The 27554-nt window shown below is 37.8% G+C and overlaps 1 protein-coding gene across 6 annotated transcripts in view; it reads left to right on the top strand.

Annotated features, from left to right (window-relative positions):
* The window catches only part of LOC137240117 (neurotrimin-like), a 2444277-nt gene that overhangs the window by 790791 nt on the left and 1625932 nt on the right, over nucleotides 1-27554 (top strand). The window lies entirely within an intron of this gene.

Raw genomic sequence — 27554 nt, 5'->3', positions numbered from 1 at the left:
CTAGTCAATGAGCTGCTTTCCTCAACGCCTAAATGAAGCACAGAATATTTCGAATATCCACTTACCAAATATGCAAGTACCAACGTTTTCCGGTAGTTATCAAGATTGCCCCTCGTTCAGGGATTTATTTACGGGTGCCATCGGTCAAAAGAATTATCTAACACCGAGGCAAAAATTTCATTATTTGAAGTCCTACCTAGCTGGAGAAGCCTTACAGCTGGTGAAACATTTGGCGCTGACAGATTTAAATTATTTGGAGACATGGGATCTTCTGAAAAGCGGTATAATCGCAAACCGCTTAACGTATGATCGTTTATACAATCCTTTTGATCTCTTCCTACTTGCTAAACAGCAAATGCGGGTTCTTTGCGGAAAATAACCAACGGAGCAGATGAAGTCATTCGAGAGCAAGGTGAAAGACGAAACAAAGAAGGATTGGGCAGAATCCAGCGACGTTATAACGGAACGGACATTTGAAGAGTTACTGCAAGTTTTAGCTCGCCGGTGTGATTCCCTGGAATCATGCCAATCTAGTACTCATTCAACAAGTCGGCGGGCTGCCGTAGCACAATTTGCAAATTCGTCAAAAGCGAAGCACAATAATCAGTGTGTAATGCAATGCACAGATGTGCAAACCCTAACTCATTTCCCTAAGTTTAAAGCACTTGATATTAATGCCAGATCAGTGGCTGTGAAAAATAAGAAATGCTTTTATTGCCTCGGTATTTCCCACCAGTTTAAAAAGTCTTTGAGCTCTGTGAAATGCCGTGTTTGTTCTTCCCCCATCATACTTTATTACATTTTGAAAATAATGCCAAGCTCAAAGATTTAGAAAGACAAAGGGTACCCAATGTTGAAAATGCAACAAGTAGCAAAAATAGTGTAGCTCAACCTATTGTGAGTAATTATACAATTCAAAAAGTCAAAATCTCATCGCAAACAATTTTACCTACCATTCTTGCTAGGGTGAGAAATGAATGGGGCACTGTGGTAAATTATCGAATGCTGATTGGGTTAACAACTTCCTTCGTTACAGTGAAACATGACCATCGTGGTCATCTTTGTTTCCATCGAAGTGGGCACAGGTTATCGCCCAAACGCTTTAATGCCACTTGAGTAAGGCACACAATACTATTTAATTAAACTGATCCACTTTACTTTATAGTATATTCTCTTTTTATTTGTACTTATAAAATATTTAGAATTTAACACAAATATATATATATACGAGATACTTAAATTCACGACTTGTCGGGTCCAAAATGCGCGGAATTAATTGGCTTCTTTTCATTTGGCAGATAGCCGTTATTGTGAATGTGTTGTTTTGACAGTTAGCCCTTATTGTGAATTATGGTTGTGTTTAATAAGCGTTGCTTGACTTTATGGTCAAGCAACGCTTACCGTAAGGGTTACCTTACATCATCCCCCTTCGGAAAAGAAGAATTGGCCAAATTCTTCTGTCCCAAAAGCGATGTAATTTATCTTAAAAAAATTTAAGAATGTTAAATTATATTTAAATCCACATCTATGTTTGGATCTAAATTAAGAATTAATTTCTAAAGTCTAGTTCTAAAGTAGGACTTAAATTTAATTTTTGTCATTAGAAAAAAAAATTTTTTTTGTGTTTTAATTCTACTGTATGAATTAAGTTCTTAATTTTTAATGATTCTTTAAATTTAATTGATTTCATTTTCTTTTTTTCAAATTTGAAAGAAAAAATTTTATTTCTAATTTAACAATAGAGATTAACTTTAAATAATCTTGAATTTAAAAATTTAATTCAATTAATTTTTCTTATTCTATTTTTCTGTACTATTTTTTCCTTTTTCGTTTCGTCATTAATTAACGTGACGTTTACATCGTCAATACCTATTACGGTATAAGGACCAATATAGATACTACTATGCTTGTCGCGGGGTTCTTTTTCAAGCAATACCTTGTCAATTACCTTGACAGATATTGGTTGTGAACTTTTGTTATATCCGGTTTAATTTTTTAATTTGTGTTCTGTAACGGCTTTTTTTTGCTAATTCGTGGGTTTTTTGAAGCGAAATTTAACTTCTTTCGAATAGTTTTCTATGTTATAAATCGGGTTATTTTATCGGTTTGCAGTTCATTTGGTAAATTAGCTGCTTTGCCAAAGACTAATTCATATGGTGAGAATTTATTATCGAATACTGTGTTTGTTGTAGTGTTATGAAGAAAAGTGAAATATTTCAAGTAAACATCCCAGTCGGAAAAATTGGGATTTAGAAAAGATCTTAAATATTCATTGAAAACTCTGTGGTTTCGCTCTACTGTGCCAAGAGTTTCATGATGGTACGCTGTGGAAAATTGGTGTTCGATTTCTAATAGTTTTGTTAACTCTGAAAAAATTTCAGTTTTGTATACGGTACCTAAATCAGTTTTAATTGTTTTCATAATGCCATATGTTAGTATGAAATTTTCAAAAATAGCTGATGAAACCGTTTTTGCACTTTTATCAGGTATTGCAACCGTTACTAAGTATTTGCTGAGATCGCATATAATGGTGACAGCGAACTTGTTACCATTATCGGATTGAGGTAGAGGTCCTATAGTGCCAATAACAACAATGTAGAATGGCTTACAGGGTGTTTCGGTTACGACTAAATCTTCTTTTGTTTTTGGCTTTACCTTGTTTAAAAGATGTTTTTCGCAGCTTTTAACAAATTTCGCTATATCGCGCGTCATGCCTTTCCAATAGTATTTGGTTCTGAGTTTTGCATAAACTTTTTTGCTACCGAAATATCCTCCTAAAATTGGCTCGGTATGGTAAATTGTTATCAATTGTTGTTTTTTGTCTTCGTCTGTCACAGCTTCTACGGGTTCGGTTAGGTTGATTTCTAATTTTTTTAAAATTTTATTCCCAGTGGTTTTCAGATCTGATATCGAAAAATATTTAAAAATATTATCATTTTTTGCAATTTAATTATATTAATATTACGCTTGCCAGCTTCTTTTTGGAGCTTCAAAAGTAATTCATCTAAATGTATTATTTTGTTAGCAAACGCAACCTTAATTAATTCAACTTTTTTGTGTTTTAAATGCGCATTTATCTCAAAATTCGTAATTTTACCACTTTTGTCATAATTTATTTGGGTTTTTACTTTGGGTATTTTATTTGAAAATTTGTTTGCCAAATTATCATAAAGTTTTAGTTTTATGTTTTCCTTTACTTTTTCTTCTTGGCCTATTTGTTGTTGCGTTAATTGTTCTTGATTTGCCTGTGATCTAGTCTGTACCGCTAAAATCGATTTTCCTGAATTTTTAATTTCTTCTATTGTAATGCGAGAGAGTGCATCTGCGCCTACGTTCGTTTTACCTTTTATGTATTCAATAGTGAAGTTGTATTCTGAGAGTTCAAGTCTAATACGTGAAAGTTTTGAAGAGGGGTCTTTCATATTAAGTAGACTAAAGAACGATGATCGGACTTGACGGTAAAGTGTGTGCCATATACGTATGGTCTGAATTGTTTTATTGCAAAAAATATAGCTAAAAGCTCTAACTCAATTATTGATTTGTTTTGTTCTGAATTATTAAATGATTTGGACGCGAAACACATTGGTAAGTCTATGCCATCTTTATTTTGACTTAAATGAAGTCTGGGTATTGGAGAATTTGAGGAGAAATTAAAGATATTCGAAGTTTTTCAAATGCTATATCACACGACTCATCCCATTTAAATTCCACTCTTTTCCTGCTAAGTTTGTTTAAAGGTGCTGCTATTGAAGCAAAATTTGATATAAACCTTCGATAGTAATTGGCGAATGCCACGAATCGTCTTACTGCATCTTTATCACAAGGTTTCGGATATTTCTTTATTGCAATTATTTTGGAATCGTCGGGAAGTAGACCTTTTTATATTAAATTTTTTGCATGTTCGAAAGACTTGTTCTAAATTTTTAAGATGGTGAGCTTCGCTACACCCAATGACTATAAGATCAACGACATATCGTCTATTCGTGCAAGTGGGAATTTGTCTGCTATCAATTTTTTGTTTACGGCTCTAAAGTCGACACACATGCAGTAGGGTTTCTGTCCATTTGCATTTTTCTTTGGTACAAGTATCAATGGGCTATTATAGTTGGAATAATTGTGTTCTATAAGATCATTTTGTAATAAATTATCAACTTGTCTATTAATTTCCTCTCTCTGACAATATGGTAAGCGGTAATTTTATATGTAAACAGGATTTTTATCTGTCAATCGTAGTTTCTGTTCGTAAAAGTTGTTAAGCGTCATACGGTCAGTCTTTAGTGCAAACACTTAATCATATTTTAGACATAAATCGAGAAGTTTTGGTTGGGCATAATTTGGCATTTGTTTTTCTAAAATTGACTTTAATTCCTCTGACCTTTTCGAATCTTTTGAAATATCGTTGATTTTATACACGTTATAGTTGGTGATTTCATCCGTAACTATGTTACAATTTCTAATGTATTTTACCTCATCAGTGACGTTTATAACTTATATTATCGGATTGTTAGTGTCAACAATATACTTTGCGGTGAACACACCACTACAAATTTCCTGTGCGTCTATAAAACCTGGATATTTAGATTTTTTTAGCTTAAATAAGCGATAAACTTCGCATCTAGGAGGAATTACCAAGGTATTGTCGGTTGTATTATGTAAAATTGAAATTTTATGAATATTTTTGCCAATGCCAATTGTTATGCTCTCGTTTGCGTAGTCTATTATGCAATTGTATTTTTTCAAAAAACCTTTGCCTAAAATACCAGCTAACGGTATGTTGAATTTTCATGTACTACATTTAGAGTATGTGAAATTGAAAAATGTGAATAAAAAAGTTCTGTTTTAATGGTACCCAATGTTCAAACTGTATCTGTCGTAACACCCTTTATATTTATGATATTGTTGTTATTTATAGAAATATTTTGTTTTAAACTTGAAAGTTTTATAATTGATATATCAGCCTGTGTATCTACTAAGAAAGTGCATGTTTTAAAAGAGTCATTGCAATTCAATTCGATAAAATCTGAGTAGTTCAGGTTTAGACAATAGGTTGACTTATTTTGAAAAACGTTATTTAATTCAGATTCTGGTCTCCCAGTGTTCGCTCCTGAGGGCCGTTGGCGTTTAAAGTGCGAACACTAGCGTTATTTGTTGTATTTGAACGTCGATTGTTGTTGTTACTGTTGTTATTGCTGTTGTTTCTGTTTACGGGCCTGCTATTATTAGCCATAATTATTGTTGTTATTATGCCTATAATTGTTATTGTTGTTTCCGCTAAAATGTTTTTGTACCTCGAAAAGTTGTTCCTATTATATTTATTTGACCTGAAGTTACCTCGAAAACTACTATTTTGCCTGTTATAACGGGGTCCAAACGATAACACTTGCCTTCACTAACTTGATTATTCTGTTCTACGATTATTTTCGCAACTACATCCTTAGAATCAGTAAACGTGGTTGACGCTAAAATTGATGTTACTAGGTCTGAGCGAGTGTTAAGCCGACAAATGTTGACGGTTTGTTCGACTGCCATCTCGTGCGCTTTTCCCTGAGTCATTCCTTCTATAACTAATGCTCGTTCTAAAGCATCGGAAAGTTCCGAAACACGTTTGGCGAATTCAGTATGATTATTATTAAAAAATTTTAAAGATGCAATTTTGCCTGCAACAATTTTCGAGTTGTCAGGTTTTATTCTACCTTTTAACGCTACTCTTATTTGTTGAATTGTTGTTACTTCATTTGGAATTGCCTAACGCGCTTTCCCTTCTAGCTTGGATTTTATAAACGAAATGAAAGTATTTATCAAATTTTCTTCCATCAAATCTTCTATCAAAACTATTTTATCTATAAACCATGCAAGTGAAAGCGGATCGCCGCTGTACTTTTCTCTAATTATGGATGCACACATAGTAATAAAAGTTTTCCTTTGTTCTGGAGTCGCCATTATTGGTTGTTCTTCGTTAATTGTTTCTAAATTATTATTGTGAACTGAATTGGAAAATCCAGCGAAATCCTCAAGAAAATAACATTAGCTTTGTACGCTGAAGTTGTCACTGCGTCAGAGAATTCTTCCTCAGTATCAAAATCAGAACTTGATTCGCTTTCTTGTATTAATTCAAAAAGGTATTTAGGTATTTTTATATTACAGCTAATTCTAGAAAAACATTTAGTGAGTTGTTCTCTGCACTTTGACAAACTTTCGATTATTGAACTAGGCTTATCTCGATTTTCAAAATATGAATTTACTTGTTTTATAATTTCGTTATAGCTTTTTTGTAAACCAGAGGAGATTCGAAATGTTCAAAATCGATGAGTTAATTGGTAAGTGGTAAGAAGATTCACATATTCGAAAGGCACTGTATTCGTGTCTTAGTTTGAAGGAATTGTAAATGCAAGTGAATGTTGAAATATTTAAGCCGCACTGTATTCGTTTAATAATTCAAAGAAATTGTTGGTTTATTTGAAAGACACTGTATTTGGTGCATAGTTTGAAAAGAATCGCAAATGCAAAATATGTTGAAATATTTGAAAACATTGTATTCGTGTGATGCTTCGAAGGAATTGTGGAAATATTTGGATGGCACTGTATTCGTTGAGAAAAATATGTAAATATTTATGACATCTAAGATGTTTAATTTCCGAAGAAATAATTGGAAAAAGAGAAAAAGTTTTCACCGATAAAAATAAATTTACACCATTACCATGATATGACTGTAACCTGTCTATATTGATATTTAAAGTCAATGAGAATTTTTCAAAATTGATTAGCTTTGAATAATTATCGCAAAATTTTGGCAAAAAAGATTTGCTATATTTTTGATATATATACATACATATAAGATTGATGTATAATTTGCATTTCAAAAAGGTTTTTTAAAAAAAGTTATAAGTTTGAAAAAATATTTTTTTTTGTATTTATTACGAAGCAATGTTCGCATTTTAAATAAAAAAATGCAAGCTCCATATTAATGATGGAAAAAGAAAGAAGATAGTAATATATGCGTGATAATATGCGGGTGGTGGCCGTATATTTATAATTACTATGTTTAATGTACACTCGAATTTTTTTCGAAATTTAAATGTTTATATTTCAATATAATAATTTTATGTATGTGAGTAATTTGAAAGATTCAATTTCTTAATTTATTTAGTTAACATTTTTTTGTCTTTGAAATAGAAAAAGTGTGTTGCTACATGCGTAGTATACAAATGTCTATAGGAAAAGTATGTTTATAAGCAAAAGTGTCAATTCGTGTTGCTACATGCATAGGCTACAAGTGTATTACGAAAAATTGTTGCTACGTTTATAGCATACATGTATATTGAGAAAGCCAAAATGTCTACTTATCTACAAATTTCAAATTTTATATACGTATATATTAAGGTATTGTACCGCCCTTTTTCTGCTTTGATTGCTGCCTTCGCTTGTATATTGCTGAAATTTGTTGTTGTTGGTGTTGTCTTCCGTAATGCTGTTGTTACCCACTGATGTTTTTTCTGCTTCTTGCCTCTCGTTCTCTCCTTCTAATTTTCTCTGACTTTTGATGAATTTTCAAAATTTTAGAAATAAGGTTTTTCAATTAGAAGAAAATTTTTCTAAGCGGGGTCGCCCCTCGGCAGTGTTTGGCAAGCGCTCCGGGTGTATTTCTGCCATGAAAAGCTCTCAGTGAAAACTCATCTGCCTCGCAGATGCCGTTCGGAGTCGGCATAAAACATGTAGATCCCGTCCGGCCAATTTGTAGGGAATATCAAGAGGAGCACGACGCAAATTGGAAGAGAAGCTCGGCCTTAGATCTCTTCGGAGGTTATCGCGCCTTACATTTATTTATTTTTTTTTTTTTTTGATGAATTTTAGGATGATGAGTAGGATAAGTAAATGGCGTGTCGGTGATGTTTTACCGCTATTAACGGTGCTTATTAAAGTCGTCACTGGAGGTTGTGTTTTTAGTTTCACCGTTATGGCGTAGTTTGATGTCCTCGTCAAAGCAAAATCTGACATCACTGCCATCGAAAAAATGCGGTGGACGAAGCAAGGAAGAAAGAAGATCAAAAATTGTGACATATATTGGAGTGGCCATACGAATAAGCACAGTTTCGGCGTCGGATTCGTGGTGGGAGAGAGACTTTGTCGCCAAGTGCTGGCGTTCACGCCTGTGGAGGAGCGTCTCGCCGCTATCCGAATAAAAGCAAAATTTTTTAATATATCATTCATCTGCGCCCATGCGCCGACAGAGGAGAAAGACGATGAGGTGAAAGACACTTTTTATGAACAATTAGAACGCATATACGAGCGCTGCCCCGTTCATGATATAAAAGTCGTGCTTGGCGACTTTAACGCCAAGGTGGGTAAAGAAGGTGTTTTTGGCCCTACAGTCGGAAAGTTCAGCCTACACAATGAAACTTCTCCTAACGGACTGAGGCTGATTGACTTTGCCGGTGCTCGAAACATGGTCATATCCAGCACGAGGTTCATGCATAAAAAGATACATCAAGCTACATGGCTGTCTCCTGATCGAAATACTCGCAATCAGATCGATCACGTTGTGATAGACGGACGGCATGCATCCAGTGTTTTAGATGTGCGCACGATTCGAGGATCTTACATCGACTCGGACCATTATCTCGTTGCAGCCAAAATACGCACCCGCCTCAACGCGGCTAAAACAAAGGTACAAAAAACACAAGGAAAGCTAGACGTCGAAAAGCTTTAATGACAACAGACTGCCAATGTTTTCGCAACTCGATTCTCACACCTGCTCTCTGAGAGCACAACTCATCCTGAAGGAATATAGGAGCAGTGGGAGCATAACTCCAAAGCACTTCGTACTGCCGCCGAGGAAAAAATTGGTTACCGGCGGCCACGAAAAAACAACTGGTACGATGCAGAATACCGCGTTGCAACCGAAAGAAAAGACGCTGCCTACAGGGCTACGTTAAAAGCGAGCGCGACAAGAGGAGTGTGTGAACGCTATCGTGAGTTGAAAAGGGAAGCGAGACGCCTTTTAAGGAAGAAAAAAGCAGAAGCAGAAAGGCGCGACTGCGAGGAGCTTGAGCTGCTAGCCACCAGAAATAACACCCGAAAATTCTACCAAAAAATACGGCGACAGACGGAAGGTTTTAAGACCGGGGCAAACTCCTGTAGGAATAAAAACGGCGACCTTGTAACTGATGTCCAGAGAGTGCTTAGATTATGGAGGGAATACTTCTCTGCTCTCCTAAATGGAGGCAGCAATTCACGGCGCAGAGATGAAGAACCCGATCCCGCAATCGATGATGATGGAATATATGTCCCCCCGCCCGATTATGACGAAGTTAGAATAGCAATAACCAGATTGAAAAACAACAAGGCCGTGGGCGCTGATGGATTGCCTGCGGAGCTATTCAAGATCGGTGGCGAGAAGTTGGCAAGGCGCATGCAGCAGCTTCTTAGCAAAATATGGGCGGACGAAAGCATGCCCGATGGTTGGCATCTAAGTGTTCTTTGCCCAGTCCATAAGAAGGGGGATATTGCAAAATGCACCAACCATCGTGGAATCAGCCTTCTTAATATCGCATATAAGGTCCTTTCAAGTGCATTGTGCGAAAGATTGCAGCCCACCGTGAACCGGCTGATTGGATCTTATCAGTGCGGCTTACTTACTTACTTAATTGGCGCTTAACCGTCTAAACGGTTATGGCCGTCCAACACGGCGCGCCAGTCGCTCCTTTGCTCCGCCAACCGGCGCCAATTGGTCACACCAAGGGAGTTTAAATCGTTTTCCACCTGGTCCTTCCAACGGAGTGGGGGCCGCCCTCTACCTCTGCTTCCACAGGCGGGTTCCGATAGAAACACTTTCTTGGCCGGAGCATCATCTTTCATTCGCATAACATGGCCTAGCCAGCGCAGCCGCTGCATTTTAATTCGCTGGACTATGTTGATGTCTGCGTATAGCTCGTACAGCTCATCATTAAATCTTCTTCGGTACTCGCCATCGCCAACGCGTAGAGGTCCATAAATCTTTCGAAGAACTTTTCTCTCGAACACTCCCAAAGCCGCTTCATCTGCTGTTGTCATGGTCCATGCTTCTGCCCCATATAGCAGGACGGGTACGATAAGTGACTTGTAGAGTATGATTTTCGTTCGCCGAGAGAGGACTTTACTTTTCAATTGCCTACCTAGTCCAAAGTAGCATTTATTGGCAAGATTGATTCTTCGCTGGATTTCAGTGCTGATGTTGTTGCTAGTGTTGATGCTGGTTCCCAAATAAACGAAGTCTTTTACTATTTCGAAATTATGGCTGCCAACAGTAGCGTGGTTGCCAAGGCGCATATGGGCTGACTCTTTGCTCGATGACAGCAGGTACTTCGTTTTGCCCTCATTCACCATCAAACCCATCTTTACCGCTTCTTTTTCCAGCTTGGAGTAAGCAGAACTAACAGCGCGGGTGTTTAGGCCGATGATATCAATGTCATCAGCATATGCCAGTAATTGCACGCTTTTATAGTATATTGTTCCAGTGCGGTTAAGTTCTGCAGCTAGTATAATTTTCTCCAGCATCAAATTAAAGAAATCGCACGATAGGGGGTCACCCTGTCTGAAACCTCGTTTAGTTTCGAACGGCTCGGAGAGGTCCTTCCCAATTCTGACTGAGCTGATGGTGTTGCTCAACGTCATTTTGCACAGCCGTATAAGTTTTGCGGGGAAACCAAATTCAGACATAGCGGCATATAGGCAGCTCCTTTTCGTGCTGTCGAAGGCGGCTTTAAAGCCGACGAAGAGGTGATGTGTGTCGATTCTCTTTTCACGGGTTTTTCCAAGATTTGGCGCATTGTGAAAATCTGGTCGATGGTAGATTTACCAGGTCTGAAGCCGCACTGATAAGGCCAATCAGCCGGTTCACGGTGGGCTTCAATCTTTCGCACAATACACTTGAAAGGACCTTATATGCGATATTAAGAAGGCTGATTCCACGATAGTTGGTGCATTTTGCAGTATCCCCCTTCTTGTGGACTGGGCAAAGAACACTTAGATTCCAACCGTCGGGCATGCTTTCGACCGCGGCAGTGCGGCTTCAGACCTGGTAAATCTACCATCGACCAGATTTTCACAATGCGCCAAATCTTGGAAAAAACCCGTAAAAAGAGAATCGACACACATCACCTCTTCGTCGACTTTAAAGCCGCCTTCGACAGCACGAAAAGGAGCTGCCTATATGCCGCTATGTCTGAATTTGGTTTCCCCGCAAAACTTATATGGCTGTGCAAAATTACGTTGAGCAACACCATCAGCTCAGTCAGAATTGGGAAGGACCTCTACGAGCCGTTCGAAACTAAACGAGGTTTCAGACAGGGTGACCCCCTATCGTGCGATTTCTTTAATTTGATGCTGGAGAAAATTATACTAGCTGCAGAACTTAACCGCACTGGAACAATATACTATAAAAGCGCGCAATAACTGGCATATGCTGATGACATTGATTACTCGGCCTAAACACCCGCGCTGTTAGTTCTGCTTACTCCTAACTGGAAAAAGAAGCGGTAAAGATGGGTGTGATGGTGAATGAGGACAAAACGAAGTACCTGCTGTTATCGAGCAAAGAGTCAGCGCATATGCGCCTTGCCAACCACGCTACTGTTGGCAGCCATAATTTCGAAATAGTAATATACTTCGTTTATTTGGGAACCAGCATCAACACTAGCAACAACATCAGCACTGAAATCCAGCGAAGAATCAATCTTGCCAATAAATGCTACTTTGGACTAGGTAGGCAATTGAAAAGTAAAGTCCTCTCTCGGCGAACGAAAATCATACTCTACAAGTCACTTATCGTACCCGTCCAGCTATACGGGGCAGAAGCATGGACCATGACAACAGCAGATGATGGGCCTTCCCAATTACACTGCAATTTCGGGGACAAACCTTTTTTACGTTGTGGGTTGTATAACAGCACCAAATCTCCTTCCTGAAAACCTTCTGAATTAAGTGCTTTATCATATCTGGCTTTCATCTTGTCACTCATAATCTTTGTTCGTTGCCTTATCAGATCATGTATTTCTCTTAGCTCTTCTTCCAAATCACTAGTGGATTTCCTGAGATTTCTCTCCGCATTGGCATCTATCCCAAACTTCAAATCAGCTGGCAGTCTAAGGTCATTGCCAAAAATTACTTTTGCAGGGGTTTGGCCCGTTGTCTCATGCACTGCTGATCGGTAAGCCATCAAGAATAATGGTATGCGGGTATCCCATTCTTTATGGTACTTGTCCACTACTTTCCTTAAGTGCTCCTCCAATGTTCTATTGAATCGTTCTACCATACCATCGGATTGAGGATGCAATGGAGTTGTCCGTGTTTTTCGAATGCCCAATGACTTACACATTTCCTGGAACACAGCAGAATGTAACTCCATTGGTACACCATACCTTGAAACCCAATTGTTTATAAACACTTTTGCTACCGTTTCCGCTTCTTGATTTGGGATTGGGTATACCTCTGGCCATTTGCTGAAATAATCCATAACTACCAGTACATATTTGTTTCCGCCGTTGCTAGTAGGAAATGGACCGGCGACATCCATAGCGATCCTTTCAAATGGCGCACCTGAGTTATATTGCTTCATCTGGCCATGACTTCGTGTTCTGGGCCCTTTCGCTCTGCTGCAAACCTCGCAGTTCGCAATCCACTCAGTGACCGACTGACGGCAACCAACCCAATAGAATCTCTGTTTAATCTTCTCGAGCGTCTTCGTGATTCCAAGATGACCTCCGCTTGGACCATTATGCAGCTCGCTGAGCACGTCAGGAATCCTCTTTCTGGGAACAACTATCAGTTTATTCTGGTATTTACCATCCTCACTCTCCCATACTCGATGAAGGCAACCGGATATCAATTCTAAACTGTTCCACTGTGCCCAATATGACTTCGCAATGGGACTCTCTGCTGACATCTCTTCTCTGTTTGGTCTTTCATTTCGTTCGAGCCCTTGCATAACACGTGACAGATCTGCATCTTCTAGCTGGCACTTTCTTAGCTGTTCCTTGTCCCATTCATCTGTACATGTTTTAGTTATTAGCCGGATATCTATAATGTCTTCTTTAGCCTCGGCTTTTGAACAGTGCTTGCATTCCAAACTACATGGTCTTCGTGACATTGCATCGGCATTTCCATGGGTACTACCTTTTCGATGCTCAATGGAAAGTCATAGCTTTGTAGTCGCTCGATCCACCGTGCCAATTGTCCTTCCGGATTACGGAACTGCAGTAGCCATTTTAAAGCTGCGTGATCTGTCCTGACACGGAATCGCTGGCCGTAGAGGTATTTGTGAAAATGTTTAACGCACTCTACCAATGCCAACAGCTCTCTCCGCGTAACGCAGTAGTTCCTCTCTGGTTTTCCAATCGAACGGCTGTAATATGCAACTACCTTCTCCTGTCCATCGACCAGTTGTGATAAAACGCCTCCTATAGCATATCCACTAGCATCTGTATCTAGAATAAATGTTGCTCCTGGAATCGGATATGCTAACATTGGGGCAGTGCACAAACGCTCCTTCAATGTTTGGAAAGCCACTTCTTGCTCCTTCTTCCATTCAAAAGCTTTATTTTTTCTTGTAAGCTCATGGAGGCTATGGGCTACGCTGGAAAAATTTTGTACAAATCGGCGGTAATATGTGCACAGCCCAAGGAAACTTCTTAATTCATGTAGGTTCTGTGGTCTTGGCCAATCCTTTACAGCCTCTATCTTTTCGTTCGCAGTGCAGATGCCCTCTGTCGTTACCTTGTGACCCAAATAATTTACTTCCTTTTTAAACAGCGCACACTTTTTGGGACTTAACTTCAGACCAGCGCCAGCTATTCTTTGGAAAACTTCCTCCAAGTTCTTAAGATGTTCATCGAAATTCTTGCCCAATACGACGATGTCGTCCAGGTACACCAAGCATGTTTTCCAATGTAGTCCTTTCAATACCTGATCCATGAGTCTCTCGAAAGTAGCTGGTGCATTACATAGTCCAAAGGGCATTACTGAAGATTTAATGATGAGCTGTACGAGCTATATGCAGAAATCCACATAGTCCAGCCAATTAAAACGCAGTGGCTCCGCTGGATAGGCCATGTTATGCGAATGAAAGACGATGCTCCGGCCAAGAAAGTGTTTCTATCGGAACCCGCCTATGGAATCAGAGGTAGAGGGCGGCCCCCACTCCGTTGGAAGGACCAGGTGGAAAACGATTTAAACTCCCTTGGTGTGACCAATTGGCGCCGGTTGGCGGAGCGAAGGAGCGACTGGCGCGCCTTGTTGGACGGCCATAACCGTTTAGACGGTTAAGCGCCAATTAAGTAAGTAAGTTATGGCGTAGTACAGCCAGTTCAAAAAATAATTTTTCGTACATATGTATGTATATATGACACGCCACAATTTTGCCAATAACTTTGCTTTCTTTCTAGTATATAAAATGTATGTATATTTTGGATTTTGATCCAAAAGAAATTTTATGCAAAAATTCACTTATTTTTAAATTAGATTTTTATTTACCATTTAAATTTTTTTTTGAAATTGTATTAATTTTTGTAGTTTGTAACTTTTTTTTGTAGGTTTTGAAATTTTATAATTTTTTTGTAGTTTTGAGATTTTATAGTTTTTGTAGTTTTTTGAAATTTTGTAATTTTTGTAATCTTGTAATTTTTTGTAGTATTTTATAATTTTGTCTTTTTGTAATTTTGTCAATTTTTTTTTGTGTAGTCTTTTCATAATTTATAATTTTTTTGTAGTTTTTTTTTTTGAAATTTTTGTATTTTTTTGAAATTTTATAATTTTTGTAGTTAGATTTTGCGGTTTGAAATTATAGATTGCTTCATGTAATTTTTAAAATTTTGTTGCAATAAACTTTTTGTAATTTATATCATTTTATGTAAATTTCTATTTTTTGTATGCATTTTCTTTTTATCACAACCACCGCATCACAACCATCACGCACTTTTTTAGCAAATTTGTTAGTGTTTTTCAATTTTGTGCTGCAGGGAATTTTTCCTGGTCCCCGGAGCCACCAATTTTCTGCAGGCATGGTCACGGTCGCCATGTAATATGACCATCGTGGTCATCTTTATTTCCATCGTAGTGGACACAGGTTATCGCCCAAATGCTTTAATGCCACTTGAATAAGACACACAATACTATTTAATTAAACTGATGCACTTTACTTTATAGTATAGTTCCTTTTTATTTGTATTTATAAAATGTTTAGAATTTAACACACATATATATATATATATACGAGATACTTAAACTCACGACTTGTCGGGTCAAAAATGCGCGGAATTGATTGGCTTCTTTTCATTTGACAGAATGTTTGTGTGAATTTGTGAATGTGTTGTTTTGACAGGTAACCCTAACTATGGTTGTGTTTAATAAGCATTTCTTGACTTTATGGTCAAGCAACACTTACCGTAAGGGTTACCTTACAACAGAAGCATTTGTTCAGTTGATTTGCGTAGAGCGCCAGCATGCCCGTGTTCCATTTATAGGGCTATCGTCGAAAAGCATTGGCAATACGAGGTCGTGTAGTTCTAACACTACTGTCGAAAATAATTTTGATGTTGAAGCGCTTATTCTTCAAAAGTGGACTTCAACACTACCATCACAATCGATTAATTTATGCTAGCAAACCCGTAAGCAAATAAATCAATTATCATTAGCAGATCCATCTTTCGGAATTCCTGGTCCAATCGACATGATTATTGGTTCTGATCAACTTTGGAAGATTTTAAAGGGTGAAAAGATCCAATTAAACAATCAAACTTTGACTGCTTTAAATATTTCATTCGGTTGGGTAATAACTGCGTCATGTTTATCTGAGGCTGTGTGTCCAAGCCAGGTGTCAGTACTCACGTGTTGAAAGAAGTGGATTACCTGGTTCGATCACATTTAGAAATGGATAGTTTACAATCATCGATGAGTAAAATCACCGATCACGATCCGGTAGAAAAGTATTTTTCTTCAACAGTGCAACGAGCTGCGAATGGGACATATGTGACCAAATATCCGTTTAAAGCCGATATCAAACCCCTCGATGAAACTTTGCCGCAAGCTATTTCACGCCTTAATAGTATGGATGCCAAACTGCAACGTCAACCTGTGCCAAAACAACAATACACATCATTTTTAAATGAATATCTTAAGTTGGGACATATGGAATTGATTCCAGAGGAGCAGTTTAATGTGAGTACTTCAAAGTGGTTTTATTTAGCACATCATCCCGTAATTAAGCCTGACAGTTCAACAACCAAATGCCGGGTAGTTTTTGATGGTTCCCTTAAAGATTCCTCGGGGTATTCATTAAATGATCGGTTACACGTTGGTCCCCCGATTCAACGCGATTTGTTTGGTGTTTTTTTACGTTTCCGCCAGCATCGGTATGTGTTCGCAACCTATATTGAGAAAATGTTCCGAGGCATAAGGGTGCATCCAGAACAAACTCGCATTGTACTGAGGCATGAACAAACAGCTAAACTTCTACATTATCGATTGCTAACTGTCAGTTATCGGCTTGCGCCGTCTCGTTTTCTGGCTTTGAGAGTTTTAAAACAAATTGCGGAAGACTACAAGACAGAATATTCCAATGCTTGAGCATGACGCATACGTAGATTACATACCCACTGGATGCGACACCGTCTCTTAAGAACGAACTTATAAACCTCTTAACAAAAGCTAATTTCAACTTGAGAAAGTTGAACTTAAATTGTTGGCCTCTGCTTGAAACTTTACCAAAATCAATCTGCGTATTTAATCCAATTGCCAAACACTCCCAAACATCTGAAACATCTGTCAATATTCTGGGGCTACATTGGAATCCGTCTAGTGATCAGCTACTTTTGAACATTGCATATCCTGTAATTGAGCAGAAACCTACGAAGCGAAAGGTGTTGTAAGAAACATTGTATGGTTGCACCTATTGTGATTCTTTTTAAAGTTTTATTCCAGGAGTCCTGGTGTTACGGCCTTGGTTAGAATGAACCACTACCGGAGGCCTTATGCAAACGATGGTGCAACTATATGGGGAAGTTCCATCATTTAAAACAATTAAATATACCACGATACATTTCATGTCCTTCAAAGCCTGTGGAGCTTCTTGGCTTTTTAGATGCGTCAACCGTGGCTTGCGCGGCTGTTGTATACTGTCGCGTGCACATTGAAGGCTCCTACGCCATAAAATTGGTAGCAGCTAAAACGTTTGTGGCGCCGCTGAAATCAATATCAGTTCCGAGGCTTGAATTGAACGCCGCCTTGTTGCTAACGAAGCTAATCACTCTCGTCAAGGAGTCACTTACTTTGACAATTTCAAATATTGTTTGTTGGACAGAGGAGATAGTTCTTCATTGGCTTTCTGCAGGAAATGGTGGCGATTGACGAGTATAGTCGCGTATTGCATAAGATTTATCAACAAAGCAAGTCGTCGAGAGGGGTACAGTGACTCGTTTTATCTACATTCGAGCAGGCCCGCCGCTCGCAGCTTTTTGACTGCGTGCAAATACCAATAATGGCGCCCTTTGATTGCATATCGTCGATCCCATGGCGGACTAATAACTTTCAGATTTTCTGTGGTAGTTTTCTATGAAAAAAACCGAAACGTGTTAGGCTTTCAAGGGATAATATTATACTGAGTTTTGTTTTAAAAATATTTTTTTTTTTTAATTTTGTTCATCGTAGAACATAAAGGAAAAGAAATCTTAATAAATAGGTATAAAACATTTATTTTCATTGGAGTCTTAGGGCCGTTGTGAAGGACCAGGCCCACTTTTATATAAAAGAAATTTAAATAAACCATCGGCGAACATAATAGGCAATTTCTTTGTGAAAAACAACATGATATTTTACTTCTAAAGTGTATTTAAAATAGGAAAATTAATAAATGAAACAATCTTGGAAATAGGTGTGGCATGGTGGCTGTTTTGACCAAGAGTTTGCCAGTTTTCCAAACCTTTCTGGAGCCAGAACTCGTAGTGCAATAGACGTATCCTGATAAAATGTAAAACATATTTTCCTTATAACCCCACATATTTCGACTAAAAATGGAACACGTCAGTTAAGGACAACGCCCCTTTTATACGAACGATATTGAAAATTACCCTGAGCGAATATAATAGTCAAAATCTTTGTGAAAAAATTTATGTCGATGGTGTTTTAGTTCTAGATAGTATTTGTAAGAAAAATACGAATAAATAAACGATATCTTAAACAGGGAGTGGCACTTACCCTTTTTTGAATAATACTTCGTCTGTTTTCCGAGCCAAAACTGGAAAAAGGATTGACATTTATGAATTCGGTACACTTAATTCCTATACAAAGGGGAATATTTCTAATAAAAGTATGCAAGATCCTTTAATAAACATGTCCAGTTTTGATTATACTTATGGTGATTTCTTTTCTACACGAAAATGTCGCCACTTTCAGGGACAAACATTTTTAAGATTCTCACTTCTCCCTGTGAAATTGTAGCCACTTAAAATGTTCAGTGCCACCCTGCATGAAACGAACAAAAATTGTAACCATTTTTACAAAAAAATACAGTTCGTGTGGCTGTTCGCTGCCAAGTGTGATCGCAAATTGCTTTTGAGTGAGGCATGATGCGACACTTAGTACATACATAGCATTCGCTTCAGCTTCGTGTGATTCATCAGCTAATTGACAGGGCTGTTTTCTGCACCGTCAATGGCAGCGAGGGCAAGTAATGTTGCATTTTTGGCCATTTTTAGGGGTACGTTGTTGAGAAAAGGTAATGATGCCCTCTATTGAGTCTAAGCTGATTTTACAACACAACACAACTTTTTGAAGGGTTGGCGACATTTTCGTGTAGAAAAGAAAAACAATTAGTGTTAAAAGTCTAAACTTATTGGCGATAGAAGCTGTGAACTGAGTATATAAAATTCGGTTCTACCCGAACTTAATTTCTTTACTTGTTTTAAATCCCCCTATTTTAAAATATGGAATACTGAGTTACGCCCCTTGCTGATTTGACCGACGAAATATTACTAAAGTATGTACATAAGTATATGATAGTAATTATTGAGATTAGTCAATAAATGTTTATAAATAGGTACTTACCATAATCACGATTTGATAATGATCACTCTAATAAAGTTTGATTATCAATAAACATACATATCTAGATCCACCTCTGAAGAAATTTTAACAGAGTACTTCAATTTAATGTGCAATCGTAACGGTTCATACACTATGCGCATCACGACAAGAACTATTTATGTATGTATGTAAAAATGCTTAATCAACCGACCAACTGCGAAGTAAGCTTAAATTTCCCCTAACTTTGCCAGTTCTGCTTTTCATAGGCAAGTGTCTGACGTTCAGTAAATACTGACATTATTTTTGGATCACAATAAAATATCTAGAAATTTTTAAATCCATCAATGTAGAAGGCAATAGTGTCAATATATATTAATGTGTAGCACCTCCGTAACCCATCAATATGTGATTTATTGCAAATCAAAGGATTTAACTTAGTTTTGTGTCAGGAATATGATCAAAGATATTTTTGAAAGCGAAAATCCAAGTAAGTAAAAACCATAATTTTAAAGAATTCTTAATTTTTTGTATTTCAAGTAAAACCGATTTAATACTAATATTTTATATTAAGGGCATATAATAATGAAATATAGTACCCAGTGCAGGTAGAATCGCAACTTATGACAGAAAAAGGCAATTCCAAAGGATCGTTCGTTTTTATTTTTTATCCTAAGTACTTTCATTATATATTGGGGTATATTCATAGTCAAACCTAGTTAAGAACTATAAGTACGTGACAGATTCTTGATGTATTTTCCTATCTGTCAAAAATGCTGCAACTAACTTTAAGCACCAACTAATTTTCTTCTACGAATTTGCTCCATTGAGTACGTAGCACATCTCGCAATATATTAGTATCCCTCATATGGATAGCGACAAAAGTATGAAAATATTAATTTTCGCCCTACAGCTGCTTAGTGCCGATCTATGTAAAACGTGGGGAGAGACTAATTTTTTCTGGTCTAACACAAAAGTCCTATTTTATCAGAGAGTTCAATCCCTTCAATGTCTGAAAGTATATCTGAGTAGCTGTGTTAATTTTTTGGTGTTTTGTAGTGCTGCATGGGAATGGAAAAGACTGCAAAGAATATTTACCAAGCATGATTAGTTAATTTTTAGCGAAACTAAACATAACAACTGCATCTTGAGAATTTGTAATAGGAAAATACCAATATCAATGAGGCAGAACATTTCCGGGATCATTGAACGTGATACGGAGCTATGAAACCGACCAAATAATGGCTATTCGTGTCGAGTTTGGGGTGCCATCAAGAAGGTATGGGTCCCTCCATCTTCTGACAGACGAAGTTTCTTAACGGATTTCAATAGATGGGGTTGTTAGGGCAAAGATTGCGGTCCGAGCTAGTAAGCTTGTTTTTTATTCTTTAGTGTGGATGACTATTTATTATGAATTTGAGTTTCAATATTACGTCGTTCGATTTGGCGCCCCTTGGACGTGGCGCCCGAGTGCTGTGCACGGCTTGCACGCCCGCTAACGGCGGGCCTGCATACGAGCTCCAAGAAGCTAGAATCCAATTACTAAAAAGCGCGCACACGGTGTTCTGGAAGGTGGATTAGGTTTCCTTGCGATAACGAAAAAACTGAAATAGCAGAACTGTGCAGTAGGTGGCCAGAAAATAGAAAAAATTCATCCCAAAATCGTAGCGGTTCATGTGCTTGAGATATTCATTATTTAAGGTCCGATTTTGTAGATAATATTTCTTTCCCTTCAAGTATCTGTGTTACCTGTCTTCAAATTCTTCAAGACCATGCACGGGATAATGATAAAAGACCGTTTAAGATCATGCCTAATATGTCTATCCAAGGAAACTAGGTCATCTAAAGAAAACAGTTTCATATGCAAATGTTACATATGTTTAACTGGTAGACATAAAGGAGTAATAAACATGAAAAAAAAAATTACCTGTTGGTAAAACACTTGAGTTATCGATAAAAATTAACCGCGACAATGGAATGTACGGATCTCAGCACTCAAGCATCACGGGGGTTCAGAAGAGTCAAGATCCAGTCGTAAAAATTCCAAAAACTCTGAATCTTTTCTCAACTTTTTTCCAAGAAGTAGCCCCCGGAATACCCCACCCTTGTATTTTTGATATAGACGTGGTTTGATTGGTAACTACTCAGTTAAATTTATGGCTGATGGTGGACAAGGGTTCTATAAATTTTTAAGTATGTCCATTATTCCAGAAAATTACGTTTTTGAAAATCTACATGAAGACGGTTCATCACGGAAAAAGAGCAAAGTTATCAAGTTTACGAGTGTACACAAGTTGATTATGTTAGGTATTATACCGCGCACCAAAGAGACCTAAGAAAATTTGAAAATATTATTTGATCTCATAAAAAGCAATGATATTTCCATGAAATTTGTGTCCGACTTCAAACTGTTACTTCTCTTGAATGGGCAACAAACAGCCACAGCAAATTTTCCTTGTCCTTAATGCTTTATAAAACTGCAAGATCTGCGAGATTGTAAGGAAATAGAGAATATTTCATATGCAGACTCAAAAGGAAATGATAACTGCGACATAGAAATTGCAGATGAACTCTTGGCCGCTAAAACTTATGGCGATTTGCGTAACGATTATGAACAATTTGTATTACTAAGAGGTAAGAAAAAAATTCCGTTCATAGTAGAAGTACTATCAATCCACCTTTATTCGATGAACCAGATGACTTCAGAGAGATTGAAAAATGCGTGGTGCCAGAGTTCCATATATTGCACGGCTTCGTAAATCATATGTTCTGGAAATGCCTTGTGTCGCACTTAGGCAGAGAGAAAGCCCTTTTATGGCCTCAAAATCTGGGTCTGTGGTCGATAAATTACCCTGGAGAAGCGTTTGAAGGGAATGCTTGCAGAAAATTACTCAAGGAATCAGCAAAATTGTTAAATCCTTAAATCTGTAGCATCGTGGTGGAGAATTATCACTTATTCCATTCGTTGCAGCATTTAGAGCCATGGACGAAATTGTGAAGTCAGATTTAGATAAACATATAACAGATCTCAAGAAAGCTCTTGCTGCTCTTGATGTGAGTGAAACCTTGAAAATTCATATAATTTTGAGCCATATTCCAGAATCGCTTGAATGTTTGTACAAAGAGGAAGGTTTCGGTTTGTGGTCTGAACAAGCTGGCGAAAGTATTTATCACGAATTCTTAAAATATTGGAACAGACAAAAAATTGAAACGCAGTTTTTTTAGCAAGCACCTTTACATAGTTGTACATACTAAAACATATATTTGTACCTCCACAGCATTTTTTACACGTCTATAACTTTATAGATATATACAACATTCTCGGTTCTGCTAACCGACGTGATAATCAGGGTAAGAAATATTATCTAAAAAGTCGGACCATAAGTAATGAATACCTCAAGCACATGAACCCTTACGATTTTGTGATACAATTTTTCTATTTTCTGGCCACCTACTGCATAGCTCTGCTATTTCAGTTTTTTTCGTTATCGCAGGGAAACCTAATCCACCTTCCAGAACAGCGTGCGCAGGCGCATGAATTTTTTAAAGACATTGATCATTTACAAAATTCACAACAACTACATTGCAAATCTACGCTTATCTGCTGTTCGCCATTCATAGACGAATCAGGTTGGTGGCCGCATAAAATATGCAGATATCAATTACAATATAAATTTTCCGATAATACTACCTAAATACGCTAAAATTTCGCTACTCATCGTAAGACATACTGTAATGTATCCAAAGTGAATGCATACATATCTACACACATAGCACACGCGGCGTCAATATGCACGCAGGTGTCGAAGCGACGATCGCTCTTGTTCGTCAACAATTTTGGATTTTGGGATGCAGAAACTTTATAAGGAAGGTCGTATTTGATTGCAAAGAAGAGCAACCAGCACTCAACTTATGGGTAATCTACCATAAGCAAGAGTTCAGCCCATTCGATGTTTTCTACATTGCCGACTTGACTACGCTGGCCTTGTACGCATAAAGTGTTCAAAAATGCGAAATCCAAAAATTGGTAAAGCCTGGTTTACTATATTCGTCTGCCTGTCTACTAAAGCCCTACGCGAATTGGTGAGTGATTTAACAACCGATGCCTTTTTATCTTCTTTTCGCAGATTTATTGCAAGCCGCAGAAAGCCCAGTGACCTCTATTCCGATAATGGTACCACCTTACACGGAGCGAAGCGAGCTATAAACGAACTTCAACGGATCCCAATATTTTATGAAGATCGGGCAGAGGTGTCTCAATCCTTAGCAAACTAAGGCGTTAATTGACATTTCGTCCCACCCTCAGCACCACATTTTGGAGGGTTGTGGGAAACTGGAATACGATCTATAAAATTACATTTGAGAAGAGTGATTGGATACAGCCTACTTACGTTCGAAGAATACAGCATGGTACTATGTCAAATCGAAGCTATTTTAGATTCACGACCTCTGTGCAGCATTTCGGATACAGATCTCTGTTCTCTTACTCCGGCACATTTTTAAATTGGCGAACTATATACATGTATACCTGAGCAATTTGCTTTAACTACAAATATAAACTTAACTTAAAACAACATTGGCGTCATCTTCAGGCTATGGTGCAAGGCTTTTGGAAACGCTGGCATACTGAGTACTTAACGTCTTTACAACAGAGGCATAAATGGCAACAGTCCACTACTAATTTTGAAATCGGCAAACTGGTTGTATTGAAAGAACCTAATGTTCCACCATCAAAATGAATTTTAGGGCGCATCGTCGAAGTGCACAAAGGAGATGATGATTTAGTACGAGTGGTTACCAACAAAACCAGCAAAGGAGAATACAAGCGTCCAATCTCAAAGGTGGCGACATTGCCTTTCTGAACGCGTCGTTTAGGGGTGGTGGTATGTTTGGGAACCGCAGACTACCTTGTTCCATCGTAATAACTAGTTGAGAACCTCTGCGATATCGTCATATATTGGAAGTCATTCAACTCCTTAAAAATAACATCATCTTTAATACATCATAACTGTATAGCCTACTAAGCTGTTGAGCTCTCACTAGCATGCATTTGTCTAATAACAATCGTACATACATATTTACATATGTATGCATATCCCTATGTACATACAGAGCGAATGAAAGTTCAAGGCCAGCAGCATCATACGAAAATACTAAGTGGCTTTATTTAAATGGACTTAGTAAAATCGGTTGCTGGAAATCAGCACAAGGGCTAAGTGTTGTGTTTTATTGTTCGCTACCACCAAGAAATGCGGTCAGGAGGGACACAAGGCCGCAAACTGCTCAAACATACCGAAATGTACGTTATGTGTGGGACAATATTCGGCAGGCAGTTTTAGATGCCCACAACGGGAAGGAGCAACAAGATTGCCCTATGAGATTGTTGCAACTCAATTTAAACCACTGTCAAGAGGCCCAAGACCTCTTATCCCATACAATGTTTGAAGGACGATTTCACATAGCGGTACTCTCAGCCGTAAGGAAATAAGCAGGAGAAAGGCTCGTACAAGGTTGTGAAGAGGATCAGTGATGCCATCTACCGCATACAAAGGTTTGGGAAACCACGAAATAGAAAGGGTGTTCACTTGGAGAGGCTAGCAGTTGGATCGAGATAGTTGTCTTATCGGGATGATCAGACTTAGGTGTGACGAATATTGCCATCACTAGCAATAAACTCCCAACACAAAAACATTGGGCGACCCCGCTTTTTTCTAATCGAAAAAACTTGTTTCTAAATTTTTTGATTTTACTTTGCCCGGGGATCTAGCCCAGACTCAGCAAGAAAAAATAGGTCCAAGGTAGTTCCAAATGGAACATAGAAAACGTGTAACTAACTATTCCTAAATATTACCTTTTTCCTTCTTTCTCTTACGTAAGAGGACATTCAATTCAACAAGGTAGGTGAAAATCGTATTTGATCAAGTTTTAATATTAGAATAGAGTGAGAAATGTAAAAGACATCGGTTTGCAAGTTATATATATCTAAGGCTGGTAGAAACACATGTGATAAGTTCCTTCATTGTTAGAAAGAGTAGATTTAACCCTGCAGAATTCATGATGAGAGAGAAATAAAAGATACCTTACTAATTTTTTTAACGATTTATTACAAATGCTAGTTCGTTCTAACTTGTAAAAACCGGAGATCGATATCTTTATTACTTGTTGAGTTAAGAGCAGTCAAGATCGACAGCCTTCGAAATAGGAGCATTTTTCACATATAAATAAATAAATAAAAGTAAGGCGCGACAACCTCCGAAGTAATTATTAGCCGAGCTTCTCTTCCAACTTGCGTCGTGCTCCTTTTAATTTTTCCTACAAATTGGCGGAATGGGACCTACTTGTTTTTTGTCGACTCCCAACGACATTTGCAAGGCAAAGAAGATTTCACTGAGAAGCTTTTTATGGCAGAAATAAACTCGCCGGAGGGCGACCACTCTTAGAAAAAATGTCTTCTAATTGAAAAAATTTGTTTCTAAGATTTTGGTGTTCTATGCCCGGGGCGTGAACAAAGGATCTTTGGCGTGGTAGATGGAGCACACTACCATTACACCACGGCCGCCTAAATAATTATCAATGGTAAATTGTGCTCTAATGTTAAGTAACAAATTTTAAATATTGTAATGAATTTTGGGAAATTCTGATTATTTTGCACCTTCTGCTATCGTTCGAATCGCTGAACTGTCGAATAAATAACTTGAATATTCAGTATAGCAATATCTCCTTTATTTAAAACTCTACTGCAGTAGTAGTACTTCACAATATTCGCGTACTTCACTCAAAGAATGTTTACATCAAAACTGATTAATTATTCCACCGCGGCCACCGTGGTGTGATGGTAGCGTGATCCGCCTACCGCACCGTATGCCCTAGGTTCACACCCCGGGCAAAGCAACATCAAAATGTTAGAAATAAAGTTTTCAATTAGAAGAAAAATTTTCTAAGCGGGGTCGCAGTGTTTGGCAAGCGCTCCGGGTGTATTTCTGCCATGAAAAGCTCTCAGTGAAAACTCATCTGCCTTGCAGATGCCGTTCGGAGTCGGCATAAAATATGTAGGTCCCGTCCGGCCAATTTGGATGGAAAATCAAGAGGAGCACGACACAAATTGGAAGAGAAGCTCAGCCTTAGATCTCTTCGGAGGTTATCTCCCCTTACATTTATTTATTTTTATGATTCAGTATTCCTCAGATTGCGCTGCTTTTATACTCTCTGTTGCCTAGTTCGCATATTTCTCCTAAGGTCAAGACTTTTCGCGGACAGCTGATTATTTATTCCTACTGTATGTATCTGATATTCACGTTTTGTCTTCTAGTTATATGCGTGTGTATTTGTGAGTAATAAATTCTGCTCTTAGCTGCTGCCTAGTTGTATGTATGTGAAATATTATTTTTACTGTTAGCTTCACTGTTTACATGTATGTGTAGCTGCTTGCTTTGATGTTTACATGTACATATGTGTGGCTGCTTGCTTTATTATTTTGTGCGTTTATTTAGTAGCGGCATAATGATGAACCAAAATTCTGGTTCGTTGCCTCACACTATGTTGTTTGGCCAATGGACTACTTCGAAGAGCTTGAGCTTGGCGGATTGGCTTTGCATAATCAGTATCGTTTTGACGTTTCACACAGTAATGCGCCTTGGCTTGAAACCACCCTTACATTCTTTCTGTGAAATTCTTTCCTTCTTTTTATTGCGTCCATTTGGGTTTGTCAATGCCAGTGTTCTTCTCGCAGGTACCTTCGGTTTTGGTTTGCGTGTTCCATTCGATCCAATAATCTTTGCCCGCTTTACTTCCTTTGACTTTTGGGGTCGAATCCAGGGACCGAAGGTAACTATTATTTTTTTTTGGAGTCGAAAAAGTCCGGGTCAAAAAATAAAAGTCCGGAAATAAAAGTTAAATCCGGACTTTTATTTTTTATGGCCAAAATAAAAGTCCGGCTTGATAACAAAGAAATGGCTTATCCGAATTAAAAAAAATTTGGTACCAATCGATTCTCCTGAATTCCTAAAATTAAAAACTTTATGGACTTTTGAAAATGGACTTTATGAAATTTATCATAAACAAATTATATCGAAAACTCGTAGTATAATAGTGAACTTGCAGTGGATTTTTGCAATAAATTTCGTTCCAATAAAACTATTAGAGTGAAAATTGGTAAAACGCGTTCTGCTATGATGGGCGTAATCGGTCAGTAGCCACGCCTGTTTCTGTATATAGAAATTTCCGATATTTGAGTATCTACACAAGCCACGTTATTTAAATTTGGCGTGTAAATTACTGACATTGCATGTAGTTGATCCACATAATTTTTTTATACAATGGGCGTGGCACCGCCTACTTTCCAAAAAAGATTTTTGGACTTTCAAGAGCGATAACTCGTACACCTTTTGAGCTATGTTTTTGCAATTGGTAAGCGAACTTCATATTTGTATTTGTACATACCGGCAGAAAAATTTTAAAATCGAATTAAAGTCACACCCACTTGTATATAAAAATATCAAAACAGGATA

This window comes from Eurosta solidaginis, chromosome 2, assembly GCF_040869045.1.
Source record: "Eurosta solidaginis isolate ZX-2024a chromosome 2, ASM4086904v1, whole genome shotgun sequence".
NCBI lineage: Eukaryota > Metazoa > Arthropoda > Insecta > Diptera > Tephritidae > Eurosta > Eurosta solidaginis.
Note: the sequence above shows the minus strand (reverse complement) of the source record. Positions and strands in the feature narration are given on the sequence as shown.